Source organism: Gossypium arboreum, chromosome 3 (assembly GCF_025698485.1).
Source record: "Gossypium arboreum isolate Shixiya-1 chromosome 3, ASM2569848v2, whole genome shotgun sequence".
NCBI lineage: Eukaryota > Viridiplantae > Streptophyta > Magnoliopsida > Malvales > Malvaceae > Gossypium > Gossypium arboreum.
Window position 1 is genome coordinate 107,110,998 of NC_069072.1, and position 16,276 is coordinate 107,127,273.

Below are 16,276 nucleotides of genomic sequence, written 5' to 3' on the forward strand. Positions count from 1 at the left end.
CATAGGTCCACATATACTCATATTTAGCCATTCCAATGGCTGATCATTTGCCTAACACTTCCATTCCAGTCCATGCTCACATCATGAAACCATACATATATACATAAACACAAATAGTTTAATGCCATACCCCACTTTTACGAGCCATTTTCGCATGGCTGTACACACATACATCACAAAACGTATTTGAAAAACAGCAAAGGGTAGTCCTATACATGCCATATCCGGAGTTCAACTAAAAGAATACCAAAAGGGCTTTGATAGTGTGGATGACTTCGACTTCGATGATCCCGAATCCGATAGCTAACGAGCAAAATCATTAAAACAGAGAAACGGAGTAAGCAATTTATGCTTAGTAAGTTTGAGCAAGGGATTCCAGCACAACAAAAGCATAGCAATCATATAGCTAACAGATAATTTCGTATGCACAAATTCTCAATGTCATACTTATTTCACATTCCAACCCCTATATTCATACATAAGGGATCATCTTAGCCAAATACCGGAAGCTCATTACTCGACTGAGCGAATATCATTCGAAGGGAATCAACTAATTTCAAGCACATACGAACATACCTCATTGCTGGAATTTTTCAAGCGTATTAACTGAAATTTTTACAGCAAGAACGCTCGTTCTCGAATCACATACCTTCAGAATTTAATCGGATATAATGACTAGCTCAAATGCCTTCGGGACAAACCCCGGTTATAGTAACTCGCATGAATGCCTTCGGGACTTAACCCGGGTTTAGTAACTCGCACAAATGCCTTCGGGCTTAACTCGGATTTATTAACTCGCACGAACGCCTTCGGATCTTAGTCCGGATATGGTCACTTAACACAAAGCCTTCGGGACTTAGCCCGGACATCATTCAAATAGCCAAGCACAATTATCAATAAATCATGACACATTCGTATTTCATTCTCATTAGCAAAATTCAAACACAAGTCACTTATCACATTTGCAATTTCGGCTCAATAGCCACACACAAAGAGCATGATCTAATCAAATCATAATCTAAGTTCCATTACTCGAGAACTTACCTCGGGCGTGGTCGAAAGATTTGACGGCTATTCGACGACTTTTTCCTTCCCCTTATCGGATTTAGCTCCCCTTTGCTCTTGAGCTTAATTTAACAAATAAATTGGTTTTATCATTTGAGCATCGAAAGAGGAATTCAAGGTACTTAGCCCACATATTTTCATTAGACATTAAAGTCACATATGTACGGAAATCATGAATCAACTCAACACATTAGTTAGTACTCTCCTTAGCCGGATTTTCTAAGCCAAGAATAGGCATCAATATGCTTGCCTCTAACCGAATGCATGCACACCCTTTTCCCCTCATGTGGCCGAATATGCATGTCCATGTTGAGGTCAATTATACACTTAATACCACACAAAAAAAACAGCATACATTTTGCTAACTAACGCATTCCATATTGTAACTCAATACACATCTTTCATTTCCTTCATAACCGAAACATCATCACAAGCAAATATACACCTTGAAATAGTATACATGTCATACCAATACATCATGTGCAAACATATATTCATGTAGGTGCAAGGGCCGAATCTCAAGTTGCTTATATAAAATATAAACACATATCCAAAGCTCAAATCTTACTTACCATGCAAAGACGCATGAATCGTACTTATGGATATACCATGGCCGAATACACCACCACACCATACCGTTTCAATTTGGTCATGGTTAAACAAAGAACTTAGTATCTCATTCAAAAATGCTAAAAGAAAATCTAAGAGTCCTCAATCCCCATCACATGTATCATTATCAAGCTTGATATTTAGCATGCAATGGCATTAACACCACATCCACTTTGGCGAATATCATTCCATGACATAGCAAAGATTTGAACCATGGGCTAATAAAACATCAAGCTAGCAACTAAAAACATGCATGAATCCCATGGCACAACCTCAAACATACCTTAATCTTGACACAAGTATGGCCAAACTTCCTCCTAATCCCCTCCAAACCAAGCATGAAGCAAGAACCCTTCCTTCTTCCTTAGAATTTCAGCTCAAAGAAAATGAAAAAAGATGAACAACAATTTTTTTTCTTCTCTTTTCCTCTACTCACGGCAATGGGGAGGGGGAGAGCCACACACAAATTTTTTTATTTTTTATTACCCATGCATCTTATTTTATTTCTCCTTACATAATGCACTTACAAAACATGTTTCATGACATGTCTTGCCCATATTCCCTTGTCATGGCCGGCCATCACTTGTAAAAAGAGGGGTATTTGACATGCAAGGCCATTGTTTTGCATGCATGCTTTAATTAGTCATCACACATTCCCCCATCATACTTTCAAAGTTTTCTACTAGGTCCTTTCTAGTGAAATTCACATTTATAACTCTAAATTAAAGCATCAAAAATGTCACACATGAGTTAACACATATTATAGGCAATAAAATAAATATTAAATTATTTTTATGCCTCGGTTTTGTGGTCCCGAAACCACATTCCGACTAGGGTCGTTTTAAGGCTGTCACAATAAACATATGTGTTTTAATTTGTACTACACTAACATTGGCCACACGAATTCCCAAAAATATGTCCAGGATTATGGTTTAGGGTTAATAGTTTTTAGAGTTTATAGTTGGGCTTTATGGTCTAGGATTTATGGTTGGTTTAGGCGTTACTGTGAACAGTTTTAGGGTTTAAAGTTTGGGGATATGGTTTAGAGTTTAAGGTTTATGGTTTAGGGTTAGGTTTATGGTTTAGGGTTTAGGGTTTAGAGTATAATTTTGGATTTTAATTTAGAAGATAAATATATATAAATAATTATTTTAAAAGAATATATATCAAAATGGGTTAAATCCCAAATAGTTAAGATGAAAAATGGTTTAGTGTGCAATTGTGTACACGAACTATAAATTGATCTAGATCTTGTAAAATATTAACACAATTATTGATATAAATAGCATCATGTTTTTATTTCATTAATTTATATATTGCATACATAATATTTATATTTATTCAATATAAAAATATATTGATGTATTTTAAAATGTGTATTAATTTATATATTGCATACACCTAATATAAATATGTGAAATATATATTTTGTACTACACTAAAATTATTTGGATATAATTTAAAAGAAATTCTAAATATATAGTTTTAAATTTTGATGAATTTTTAAAAAATAATTTTTATTATCAAAGGTATTAGAGGCATTTATATATAAAACACCGCAAATGATAGGAAATGATGGCGTTTTTAACAAAACGCCACAAAATTTAATTGTACATTAAAGTAAAACGGCGACGTTTCATATGAATATTAGCGGCGTTTTTTATAAAAAAAGCCACAAATTGTAATCAACTTTAGTTTAGAACGGCGTCGTTTTGTAGTGTAGATAGAAGTGCCATTAGCGGCGCTTTGCATAAAATGCCGCAAAAGGTCTCATTAGCGGCGCTTTGATGAAAACGCCACAAATTCTCCTTATTTGAAACGGCGTCGTTTTTTCTCCCCTGAAGTTTATCTCCTTTACCCGAAATCAGTTTAGTTTTTTGCTAAGTCATTTCCCTATTTCGGTTATTCCTTTCCTAAATCCCTAAAACAAAGAAATCCCTAACTCTTTTCCCTTTCCTCCCCTAATTCCCCAAACCCGAAATCCCTAACATTTTCCCCAAATCCCCTTTTTTCCCCATAGTCATTTCCCTAATATTTTCCCCAAATCCCCTCTTTTCCCCATACTTTTTTCCCTAAATCTGTTCCCTCGTCCCTGAAATCCCTAACTCTTTTCCCTTTCCCTTTGTCTCGCTTGCTGTGATTCCCTGAAACCATTGTGTCTGTGCGATATTGACTTTGGAAGCGGTTGAAAAATACTTTGCTGCACTAATCTTGTAATTTGGGTAAAATTTCTTTACTCCCCGAAACCATTTCGTCATGTTGCATGTAATTTTTTTGTTTAATTTATTCGTCAAATGTGTTGTTAAAATGTTGGCTTTTGTAGTTTTACGTTTGATTAGCGTTATTAAAATTATGGTTCTCCTCGTGAATACTACCTTTATCATTTTTTACTTTGATTACAGATTCAATGCAAATTTTTGTTACTTTATTTGCAGGTTAATAGCTTTCCAGTATTGGGTTTAAAAAGCTTTATAAATGCTTGATGGATATTTTCCTACAGGTATTTCTTTTTACTCATTTTTAGTCCCGTCTTGTATTTGATTTATGTATGTCTATAACATAAAACATAGTGATTTGGAAAAAGAAATGTTACGATTCGCTTCTGCTCCTATTAAATTTTATGTTTGGAGTTTTATGTTTCTCGGCAAGCAATTGACTATGTTAATTTTCTCTTCCTTTTTTGGAACTATGGAATGTTCATTCCTTTTTAGTAGTTATGCTGAATTTATGCCTAATTTAATCTGGATTTCATGTTTTTGCCCAATTATTTTATCTTTGAGTTGTAATATGCGAAGAGATATTTTTTGCTAGTTTGAATTTGGGAAAAGCAGCAGAAGCTACCATACCTAAATTATTAGTATTTTAAATGATCGCCAGCAATTGTTTTATTTGATAATTGTAATTTTGATCCGAATAGGCATTGCTGCTACCTTGCATTTATACATGCAAAGAAAGATTCCTGTCATGTTTGATCTCAAATGCATATAATCGTGTGTCAGATACTAGTTTGTGTTCAATATTTTCGAAGCTTTTCCGTATGTTTGAAGGATTTTATCTCAATCCTCGAATATGTGCAGGGCATATGTGCCACTTTTCAGAAAACGAGAACAGTCCATGTAACATAGCATTAAGTAGGATTGAAGTACATATTCGGTTGAACTTAGAAACATGTAGGAAGTTAGTCTTAAACAAGTAGCATTAAACGTTAATCTTACAAGATTAATTCAAATGAACAATTCATGTGTCTACAACTATTGATTCAACTGAAGCTACCATTTAATCTTCGAAGTAATATTTGGTATTGATATTGGTAAAGTTTTTATATTTGCTTGAACTGAAATATATTTGGTGCTACTCTTATTATCTTACATCTTTTCTAAGTACTATCGAGCACCTAAATTAATATTTGGTGCAACTAAATACACCACAGCCATTAGCATCTGTTCTAGGTACATGTTTTGTTGCTAAATTACTTAACTTATTTCTATGCATTTTTTCTTTAACTTACTTAAGAAATACAACTTTTTTTACTCCAGCCTCTGTTTGCTGGTGAGAGTGGAATAGACCAGGTTGTTGAAAAACTACTTTGTCAGGTGAAAGGGGAACCAAATATATCTTACATCAGTTCTAGGTACTATCGAACACGTGTTTCATTGCATACTTTTTTTTGCTTATTTATATGAATTTCACTTTCAATTACTTAACAAATACTATTTTTCTGACTCCAGCCTCTGTTTCCTGGTGAGAGTGGAGTAGACTAGCTTGTTGAAATTATTAAAGTACGTTTTAGTTCAAAATTCTCATCAATAATAGTTTCATCATGATGATTTTGAAAAAAATCATTTTACTTAGATATATGATTTGGTCTGAAGAAATGATAAGTATGGTTTATAATTAGCTCATCTTGGTAAGATTGTTAATTGGTATGATATGCATTTGTGGTTGTTATAATTCGGCTCAAGTGAATTAAGTATGGTTGTTGGATGTGTTTTGGGTATGGTTTATTATTGAATTACATTTTGACTGTAATTTGTTTATTTATTAGTTTGGGAAATGGAAGTGATGAGCTGTTATATTTGGTTGATGATAGATAAATGAATACATATGTACCTATGTCATGAATTTTGGTGATTTGGGATGTAAAGGTGAAATTGTTATATATATATATATATATATGTTATTGTATGTTTGGCTATGATATTTGACTATTTATGTTTGGTTACGATGGCAAGAATAAATATGTTTTAACTGTTATATGGAAGTCATATTAAATGACCGAATATATATAAATTGATTTAGTTGTGTATATGAAATTTTAGCATGATTTATAGCATATGAAATTGACATGTTTTGATTTGGCTAAATTACATGAAAAATGATTAATGTTAGTCAAGTGAGCAATGTATGAATTGGTTATGTTGCAAGTGAAATTTGGTTATTTAGATATGCTTGTATGTGTTTGTAAAATTTTGCTTAGTTAACCATGAGGTATAGTTCAACTTAGGCTAATATGCGTATGTGAGAAAGCTTATAAATGAATGTATTGTTGTAAGTTGAGTACGTGAAAATGAATTATGATTAATGATTATTTTAAGAGTTCAACTGCCATGTTATTTAGTTAATATGTTCGGCTAATAGAAATATAAAGTATAGTGTTTTCTTACTTTACATATTGGATCATTTTCAAATATTGAATCATTTTACTTACTTTACATTTGTCATCTAGTTTTCTGCCTTATGTTTTCTGTTATCTACCATTCAGTTTGCCATGTTCCTTTTTTGGAAAAAAATTATTACCATGTTCTTTTGTACAAATTAGTTGTGAACAAGGTAATATATAGTTTTGAAATGAAATATGGAAGTAGAACTTATAAAGATTTGATTATGTTATTTTATTTTTAATATCAATTATTATTAATCATATTTTTCATACAAACATAAATTGGATAATAACACAAATATGAATTTATTTCTGTTATTAAACTGGGCCAGTTTAGTCATAAAATAAACTTCTTTGCTAGTCTAGTCATTTAAACATATACAATGATGGTGTTAGCTTGGATGATTGAGATGACATTGTACTGACCTTATCTTGATTTAATTCTGTAGCTTGCGTTTCTATTAAAATAACAATAATGACCGACTTTTTCTCCAACCTTATTTTAAATATTTTATTTTATTTTTAAATTACCTAATTAAATTAAATTATATTTAAAGTTTTATTTTAAATATTTTATTTTATTTTATTTTAATCACGAAAAATATTGTCTACTTTTATTTTTATTTTTAAATTACCTAATTAAATTAAATTGTATTTAAAGTTTTATTTTAAATATTTTATTTGATTTTAATTTAATCACTAAAAATATTTTGTCTACTTTTATTTTAATTTTAAATTATCTAATTAAATTAAATTGTATTTAAAGTTTTATTTTAAATATTTTTTTATTTTAATCACAAAAATATTGTCTACTTTTATTTTATTTTTAAATTACCTAATTAAATTAAATTGTATTTAAAGTTTTATTTTGAATATTTTATTTGATTTTAATTTAATCACTAAAAATATTTTGTCTACTTTTATTTTAATTTTATATTATCTAATAAAATTAAATTGTATTTAAAGTTTTATTTTAAATATTTTATTTTATTTTATTTTAATCATGAAAAATATTGTCTACTTTTATTTTATTTTTAAATTATCTAATTAAATTAAATTGTATTTAAAGTTTTATTTTAAATATTTTATTTGATTTTAATTTAATCACTAAAAATATTTTGTCTACTTTTATTTTAATTTTTAAATTATCAAATTAAATTAAATTGTATTTAAAGTTTTATTTTAAATATTTTATTTCATTTTATTTTAATCACGAAAAATATTGTCTACTTTTATTTTTATTTTTAAATTACCTAATTAAATTAAATTGTATTTAAAGTTTTATTTTAAATATTTTATTTGATATTAATTTAATCACTAAAAATATTTTGTCTACTTTTATTTTAATTTTTAAATTATCTAATTAAATTAAATTGTATTTAAAGTTTTATTTTAAATATTTTATTTTATTTTATTTTAATCATGAAAATATTGTCTACTTTTATTTTTATTTTTAAATTACCTAATTAAATTAAATTGTATTTAAAGTTTTATTTTGAATATTTTATTTTATTTTAATTTAATCACTAAAATATTTTGTCTACTTTTATTTTAATTTTTAAATTATCTAATTAAATTAAATTGTATTTAAAGTTTTATTTTAAATATTTTATTTTATTTTATTTTATTTTAATCATGAAAAATATTGTCTACTTTTATTTTATTTTTAAATTACCTAATTAAATTAAATTGTATTTAAAGTTTTATTTTAAATATTTTATTTGATTTTAATTTAATCACTAAAATATTTTGTTTACTTTTATTTTAATTTTTAAATTATCTAATTAAATTAAATTGTATTTTTAAATATTGTTCAAAAATTAGACTTGACTTACTTGGAAAATAATTTTTTTAATTTATTTTAAAGAATTAGCCCATTCATTCTGAGTTGATTTAGCATTCATGTGACTCAATAAAAATAACCATAATTTAGCACACATGATGGACTTAATTCAAAATAATTAATTAACCCTAAACTTGCAAATTTAATCTAATAACCACATCTTCACTTCCTTGTGTTTTCCCATCAACACAATCACAATCCCATCAAACATAAATATATATCATATCTTACATAATTTACATAACTTACATAATACATAAATATATATATCATATCTTACATAATTTACATAAAATAAACAAATTACATAATTTACATAACTTACATAATACATAAATATATATCATATCTTACATAATTTACATAAGATGAACAACTTACATAATTTACATAACTTACATAATACATAGATATATATCATATCGTACATAATTTACATAATTGAATAACTTACATAATACATAAATATATATCATATCACAACTTACATAACTTAGTTATACTTATAAATAAACAACTTAACCGTGTAATTTATTGTCAACTTTAGATTTCAAGAACTATGAAATGGATAGGAGTTGGATGAAATTGTCAAGGGTAAGCAATGCCTATCGAAATGGAGTACAAACTTTTCTAAATTTTGCATTTCAAAATGCAAGCCAAGAGAATATGATTCTTTGCCCGTGTAAGAAGTGTGGCAACATCAATTGGCATTTTCGTGAAGTTGTCTACGAGCATCTAATTGTTGATGGCTTTATTCGGGGTATAAAAATGGATTTTCCATGGAGAGTGTACATCTAGTGGAACTTCTTCAACGATTAATCGACTTATCCCGACTCGATTACCACCAGTATGTTAGACAAGATGACATGGAAGGTATGTTGCGGGATGCATTTAATATGCACAATCATGGTGAGCAATCGTTTCCACCTAACTTTATTGCATCCGACAATTGTAATATTAGTGGAAATGTTTTTTGCGAAACAGGAACAAGTGCACCTGATGAGGAGCCAAATGAAGAAGCGGTGAAGTTCTATAATTTACTTAACAAAATGAACGAAGAACTTTACGAGGGATCAAAATATTCTAAATTGTCCTTCTGTATTTGTCTATTTCACTTAAAATGTTTGGGAGGGTGGACCGGAAACTCTTTTACAATGCTGCTAGAGTTTCTGAGAGAGATGTTTCCATTTGCAAAAATCCCCCAGTCTTGTCAAGATATGAAGAGACTAATAAAAGATTTGGGCCTTGGATACGATAAAATTCATAGTTGCCCAAATGACTGCATGTTGTACTGGGGTGATCAGAAGAACCAACAGTCCTGTCATGTTTGCAGTAAGTCTCGTTGGATGAATGGGAATACAGAAGATGTGAATGGGGATAAAGGTGGGGCACATTTAAGAAAGAAGCCGGTCAAGGTTATGCGATATTTTCCCCAAATACCAAGACTTCAAAAGCTTTTCATGTCATCAAAGACGGCCGATTCTATGAGGTGGCATAATGATCAACGAACCAATGATGGATTATTAAGGCATCCTGCTGATTCTTTAGCTTGGAAATCATTTGACAGTAAATTTCCAAGCATTGCAAGCGATCCTCGGAATGTGAGGCTTGGGCTAGCAGCTGATAGCTTTAATCTTTTTAAAATCATGAGTACTTCGTACAGTACTTGGCCTGTAGTGCTTGTTCCTTACAATTTGCCTCCATGGATTTGCATGAAGCAATCTTCATTTATTTTATCAATGATTATCCCTAGAGAGAAAGGTCCCGAAAATGATATTGACGTCTATTTGCAGCCACTTATTGAAGAGTTAAAACAGTTATGGTCGGGTGTTGAGACATATGATGTATTAAGAAAGGAGAACTTTAATTTACGTGCAGCTTTATTGTGGACAATTAATGATTTCCCGGCTTATGCTAATTTATCGAGTTGGAGTACTAAAGGACGTTATGTTTGTCCTTGTTGTGCTGCGCAAACTTGTTCGAAGTGGTTGTATAATGGGAAGAAGTTCTCTTATATAGGCCATCGTCGGTGGTTAGATGGAAATCATAAATTTAGATTTCAGATGACTCTATTTGACGGTATTGAAGAGTACAGAGGAGCTCCTGAGTAGACCGTTGGATCTGAAATCTAGTTTATGTTAAAAGATATCAACTTTAGTTACGGGAAGATGAATCAACCACCTATCACGCAAACAAGGAGAAGATCGAGGGATGAATCTGATGAAGAGGATGATCCTAATGAGGCGGACTTGTGAAAAAAAAGGAGTATTTTTTTTAGTTGCCTTATTGGGAGCACAACATTTTACGCCACAATCTTGATGTCATGCATATTGAGAATAATGTTTGCGAGAACATAATTGAGACAATTTTAAATGTCGATGGAAAATCAAAAGACAATCTTCAGAGTCGACTTGATTTAGTTGACATGAGAATTCGGCGTGATCTTTATCCTCAAGTACTTCTGAATGGGAAATATCGGTTGCCGCCTTCTATTTTTTCAATGTCAAAGAAAGAGAAAGAGGTGTTTTGCATAGTGTTGAAGGATATATAGGTCTCAGATGCGTATGCGTCAAATATATCTCGATGTGTGAGTCTTAAAGATCGAAGATTATATTCATTAAAATCACATGATTACCACATCTTGATGCAAGATTTACTCCCAGTTGCTATACGGTGCTGCATGTCAAAAAATGTGACGTCCTGTATAATTAGACTATCCAATATAATGAAAGCTATTTGTGGCAAAGTTTTGGATGTTGAATAACTTAAGAAAGTACAGGATCGAGCTGCTTTGACTTTATGCAATTTGGAGAAGATCTTTCCACCTTCCTTCTTCACTATTATGGTGCACTTGGTAATCCATCTCCCTCACGAAGCAATACTTGGTGGACCGGTTTTTTATCGATGGATGTATCCTATAGAAAGGTGCTAATTTATTTTTCAAGTATTTATTCATTCGCCTCTATACATTTAGTTACAACTTTTGATAAATATTGTATATCGTGTTTAGGTTCCTAAGAAAATTGAAATCGTATTGTTGCAATAAGCGTTATCCAGAAGGATCAATTGCTGAAGGCTACTTGGCAGAGGAGTGTATGACCTTCTGTTCTAGATATTTAGAAGATGTTGAAACACGATTGAATAGACTAACTAGAAATGCTAGGCTCAATGATCATAACTTGGCCGAAACTTATTTATTCCAAAGTTATAGAGAACCAATTGGCAAAGTTGAAATTGTAGAATTAGATGATATATCGTGGATACAAGCACATCGATATGTACTTTTTCACCACGATTTAGTTGAACCGTTACGCAAGTAAGTTCTAAAATTTCCTCACATATTCGTTTTTTACAAACAAATTTTGAGATCTCATGCACGCTCTCGAAGATTACAACATCGAGAGATTAATAAGTTATTCACAGAATCTTTTCATGAATGGTTAAGCTAAATGGTATGTAACTAAAGTTAATAAGTTACATATAATCGTGAAATTTAGTTAATCAAATAAGAATGTTTTTACATAATACATTTATAATTATTCAATTTACTTTCGATTCAATAGGTTTGGAGTGGGAAGGACGTCAATGACGAAGTTAAATGGCTTTCCCAAGGTCCGAACAAAGTAATAAAAAGATATAGTGCCTTCCTTATCAATGGATATAGATTTCATACAAAGTATCGCGAGAGAATGAGGAGAACTCAAAATTGTGGAGTTGTTGTTAATTCTTCAATTACAAGTTATGCTAGTGCTAGGGACAGTAATCCGGTTGAGGGTAATGTGGAGTATTACAGACTTCTTACCGACATTATTGAGTTGGATTATTATGGCAGATGGAAAGTTGTCTTATTTCAGTGTGATTGAGCTGATGTTAATACTGCTCGAGGAATTAAAAAAGATCAACTTGGTTTTACAATGGTGAATTTCTCTCGCTTGATTCACACTGGACAACATGTAACACCCTGAACCCGAGACCATCGCCGGTGTCGGACACGAGGGGTTAACAAGCCAAATCCACATGTTTCGCCCATCAATTTGACATTTCCAGTCAGGCTGGAAAACTGCGTCACTGTCGCCTTAAAAATCATATCTCGAGTTTCAAAACTCGGAAACTGTTTTCGTAAATTTTCCCTGAATTTAGACTCATATATCCATCCATGGATTTATTTCTAGAATTTTTGGTAGGGCCAATTGGTACAGTTTATTAGTTAAAGTCACCCATGTTACAGAGATCGACTGCTCTGATCTTTGCGCGTTACAACTTGAATATCTCTCTGTACAGGGCTTTAATACTGGTGCCGTTTGTTTCTAATGAAACTAGACTCAAAATGGAATCTGTACATATAAGGCATGACTCCTGATTCTTTCTGGATAATTTATAGTAAATTTTTAAAGTTTCGACAGGGGACCCATAAACCGTTCTGGCCCTGTCTCACAATAGCATTAATATCTCTTAACATGTAACTCCTATGACCGTTTCGTTTCTTCCATATGAAAGTAGACTCATCAAGGTTCATTTACATAACTTATTCACTATTTAATACCATTCCTAAAAATTTTGGTGATTTTTCAAAACCACTTCACTGCTGCCGCCAGCATCTGTTTTCAAGGTAGGTCTTATCTATTTGTAGTCTCCATGATCCAACTAGTCTTGCCATACATAGGTTCACCTATGACCATTTTAGCCATTCAATGGCTGATCATGTGACCAACACTCCCATTTCCAATCCATAATTACATCATGAAACCATATATATATATATACAAATCACAAATGGTCTAAGTTAGTACTTGACTTCTACGAGCCATTTTCGCATGGCCGTACACATATACATCACAACACAATTGAACCGACAAGGGTAGTCCTATACATGCCATTTCAAAGTTCAACCAAAATTATACCAAAATGGAGGCTTTGATAGTGTAGATGACTTGACTTTAATGATCCCGAATCCGTTTGCTATCGAGCAAAATCTATAAAACAGAGAGCCAAAGCAACGGGTAATCATTTTTATGCTTAGTAAGTCTCAAGGAATAAAATCAGCTTTAATTAAAGCAATACATTCACATAGCCAAATGCATCATTTCATTAATACACATTCACATAATCATTCTTACTTCACACTTCATCATTATATACTTTCACAAGGTATCAACCACTTCAATAGTTGATATTCGTTAGTCGATTGAGCGAATGTTGCTCAAACATGTCGACTTTTCCAATGCACATATAAACATACCTTATTCTTTGGGCTTTTCGAGCGTACTAATTGAATTTATTACAGCAACCAACACTCACCTCCAGCCCAAGCTTCTTGAATACAACCGGATATAACCACGTGCACGAATGCCTTGGTCTTAGCCCGGATAGAACGACTTGCACGAATGCCTTGGTCTTAGCCGGATGTAGCCGCTAGCACAATTGCCTTGGTCTTAACCGGATATAATTTCAGCATAAATGTCTTGGGACTTAGCCGGATATCATTCAATTGCTCATGCACACATACATCAATAATCATTAGACATTCATGTTTCATTTTCGTTACTAAGGCTCAAACACAAAGGTAATCACTAGCATAATCGCCTTGGGACTTAGCCGGGTATCATTCAAATACTCATACACACATAAATCGATAATCATTACACATCCATATTTCATTTCACATAATTCAAGTAGGGTCACTTCTTGAGGACTTACCTCGGATGTTGTCGAACGGCTTTTACGGCTATTCGATCACTTTTTCCTTCCCTTGTCCAATTGTGGCCCTCTAAGCTCTTGAGCTAATTCAAACAAATTTAATTTATTAAAACCTCATTATGCTAGCTTATGGCGAATATGACAAGGAGTTTAAATGGTCATATGGCCACCCTTTAGCTTGAATACACAATGGTCATGCACATTTTATACTACATCAAGCAATTCAATACAATTCATTCAAGCATTAAGGAAAAGCTAAGGCCATCAATAGGCTACCTAAGGCCGAATATACATGTCCAATTTGAGGCCAATTATCCACTTAATACCACACAAAAAAACAGCATGCATTTTACTAGTTAATGTTTTACATATTGTGGCTCAATACTTATAATATAGCATCAAGCACTCATATGGCCGATTATACTTGCAATTTCACAAACATTCTTCAACATTTTCTTCTTTAAACAAACATATTCATCACTTACTTCATAACCAAAACATCATGTGCAAACATATATATACATATATGTGCATGGTCAATTTCAAGGTGTCCATAGCCATCCAAAACACAAATTTTAACTATCATGCAAGAAGCATGAACCATGCTCATGAATGCATCATGGCGAATACATCACAATCATGCCCTTTCAACTTCAATCATGGTTAAACAAAAAGAAAACTCAAAGTCTTACTCAAGATGGCTACAAAGAAATTTCAAGAGTAGACAATCCATCTTTGCATGCATCATCATCAAGCTTCACACTTAGCATGCAATGGCTTTATCACCATATTCACTTGGGCGAATTTCATTCCCATGACATAACAAAGATTTGAACCATGGGCTAACAAGAACATCAATCTAGCAACCAAAAACATGCATGAATCTCATGGCACAACCTCAAACATACCTTACTCTTGATGCAAGTATAGCCAACCTCTTCCTAATCCTCTTCCAAACCAAGTATGAAGCAAAACTCCTTCCTTATCCTTAGTATTTTCGGCCAAAAGGAGAGTGAAAATAGATGAACAAAAAATTTTTTTCTTTGTTTTGTTTCTCTCATGTACAGACAAGGGGGAAGCATCCACACTCATTTTTTTTCATTTCTTTACCCATGCTCTTATTTTATTATTTCTAACATCCACCACTAGCAAAACATGTTTAAGACATGTTTTCTTTTGCCCATCTTCATCACCATGGCCGCCACTTCCTTCTCTTTGGGTAAATTGACATGCAAAACCATTCTTTTGCATGCATATACTATTAGACCATTGAAGATTGGCCTATCACCTTTCAACAATGTTTCATATAAGTCCATCTTAATAAATTCACATAGAAATGATCAAATTAATGCATGCAACTTTCACACATGCATTTGCTAACATCATAAACATAGAATATAACTTTTAATTACTTATAAGACTCGGTTTAATGGTCCCGACACCACTTCCCGACTAGGGTCAAATTAGAGATGTCACACAACAATTGATGGACTAGCCATATGTATTTTCCTCTCAAGTGAAACAAGTTTTTTATTCGAAAGATCCAACTGATAAGGGTTGGTATGTTGTACTCCGGAACACCCCTAGAGACTTGTTTGACATGGGTAATGGAAGTAGAGATGACATCGTCGAAAGATCAGAAACATTACCTTTTCCAGAACAAAACTTAGATGAAAATATCCCTAGTACTAGTACACAACATCAATGGGTTCGACATGATGTGGATGAAGATATTTATGAATAATGATGTAGTAAGATTTTACGATTTTTTAATTATATGTAATATTATAATTTTAATCTTGGTCATGTTATATAATTTAACTATTTTATATGTACTATTATTGTTGTAATTTGTTACTAAAACCTTAACTATTTTATGTGTATTACAGGAAAAATGCGTAGAAGAAGATTACGAGATTTAAGTATTGCCCAGAATACTCCAAGTTCAGAAGAAGCAAATAGTGAACAGCAGACAGTTGTTGGATCTTCGAATATGCCGGAGACACTTGACGAGCCTGAAGAATTTCAAAGTAATGTTAAGTTCATTTTACATGTGTTGGCTTTTATTATTGATTTATTTGTCAATTTTAATATAATAATAGTATATCATTTTTCAATTTGAAAGTGGTGGGGACTTGAGAGTTCGAGGACGTCTGCTGCTTAGAGACTTATACGACTTAGATCCTGTCGAGCGTGTCAAAGTAAGTAGAAATACTCATGGCCAGCCTGTTAGATCTGAAGCTCGACTTTTAGCAGGCTATTTGGGCATTTTAGCATGAAATGCCAATATGTTGCCCATCAACTACGAATCATGGCATCACATGCCTGATAGCAACAAAAATACTTTAAGAAAGACATAAGCCTTGAGGAAAAATTGAGAAATGTCCCGCCGGGAATGCTGA

The 16,276-nt window shown here is 32.0% G+C and overlaps 1 pseudogene; it reads right to left on the minus strand.

Moving 5' to 3' along the window:
• The window catches only part of LOC108475074 (mitochondrial outer membrane protein porin of 34 kDa-like), an 89,094-nt pseudogene that overhangs the window by 39,728 nt on the left and 33,090 nt on the right, over window positions 1–16,276 (minus strand).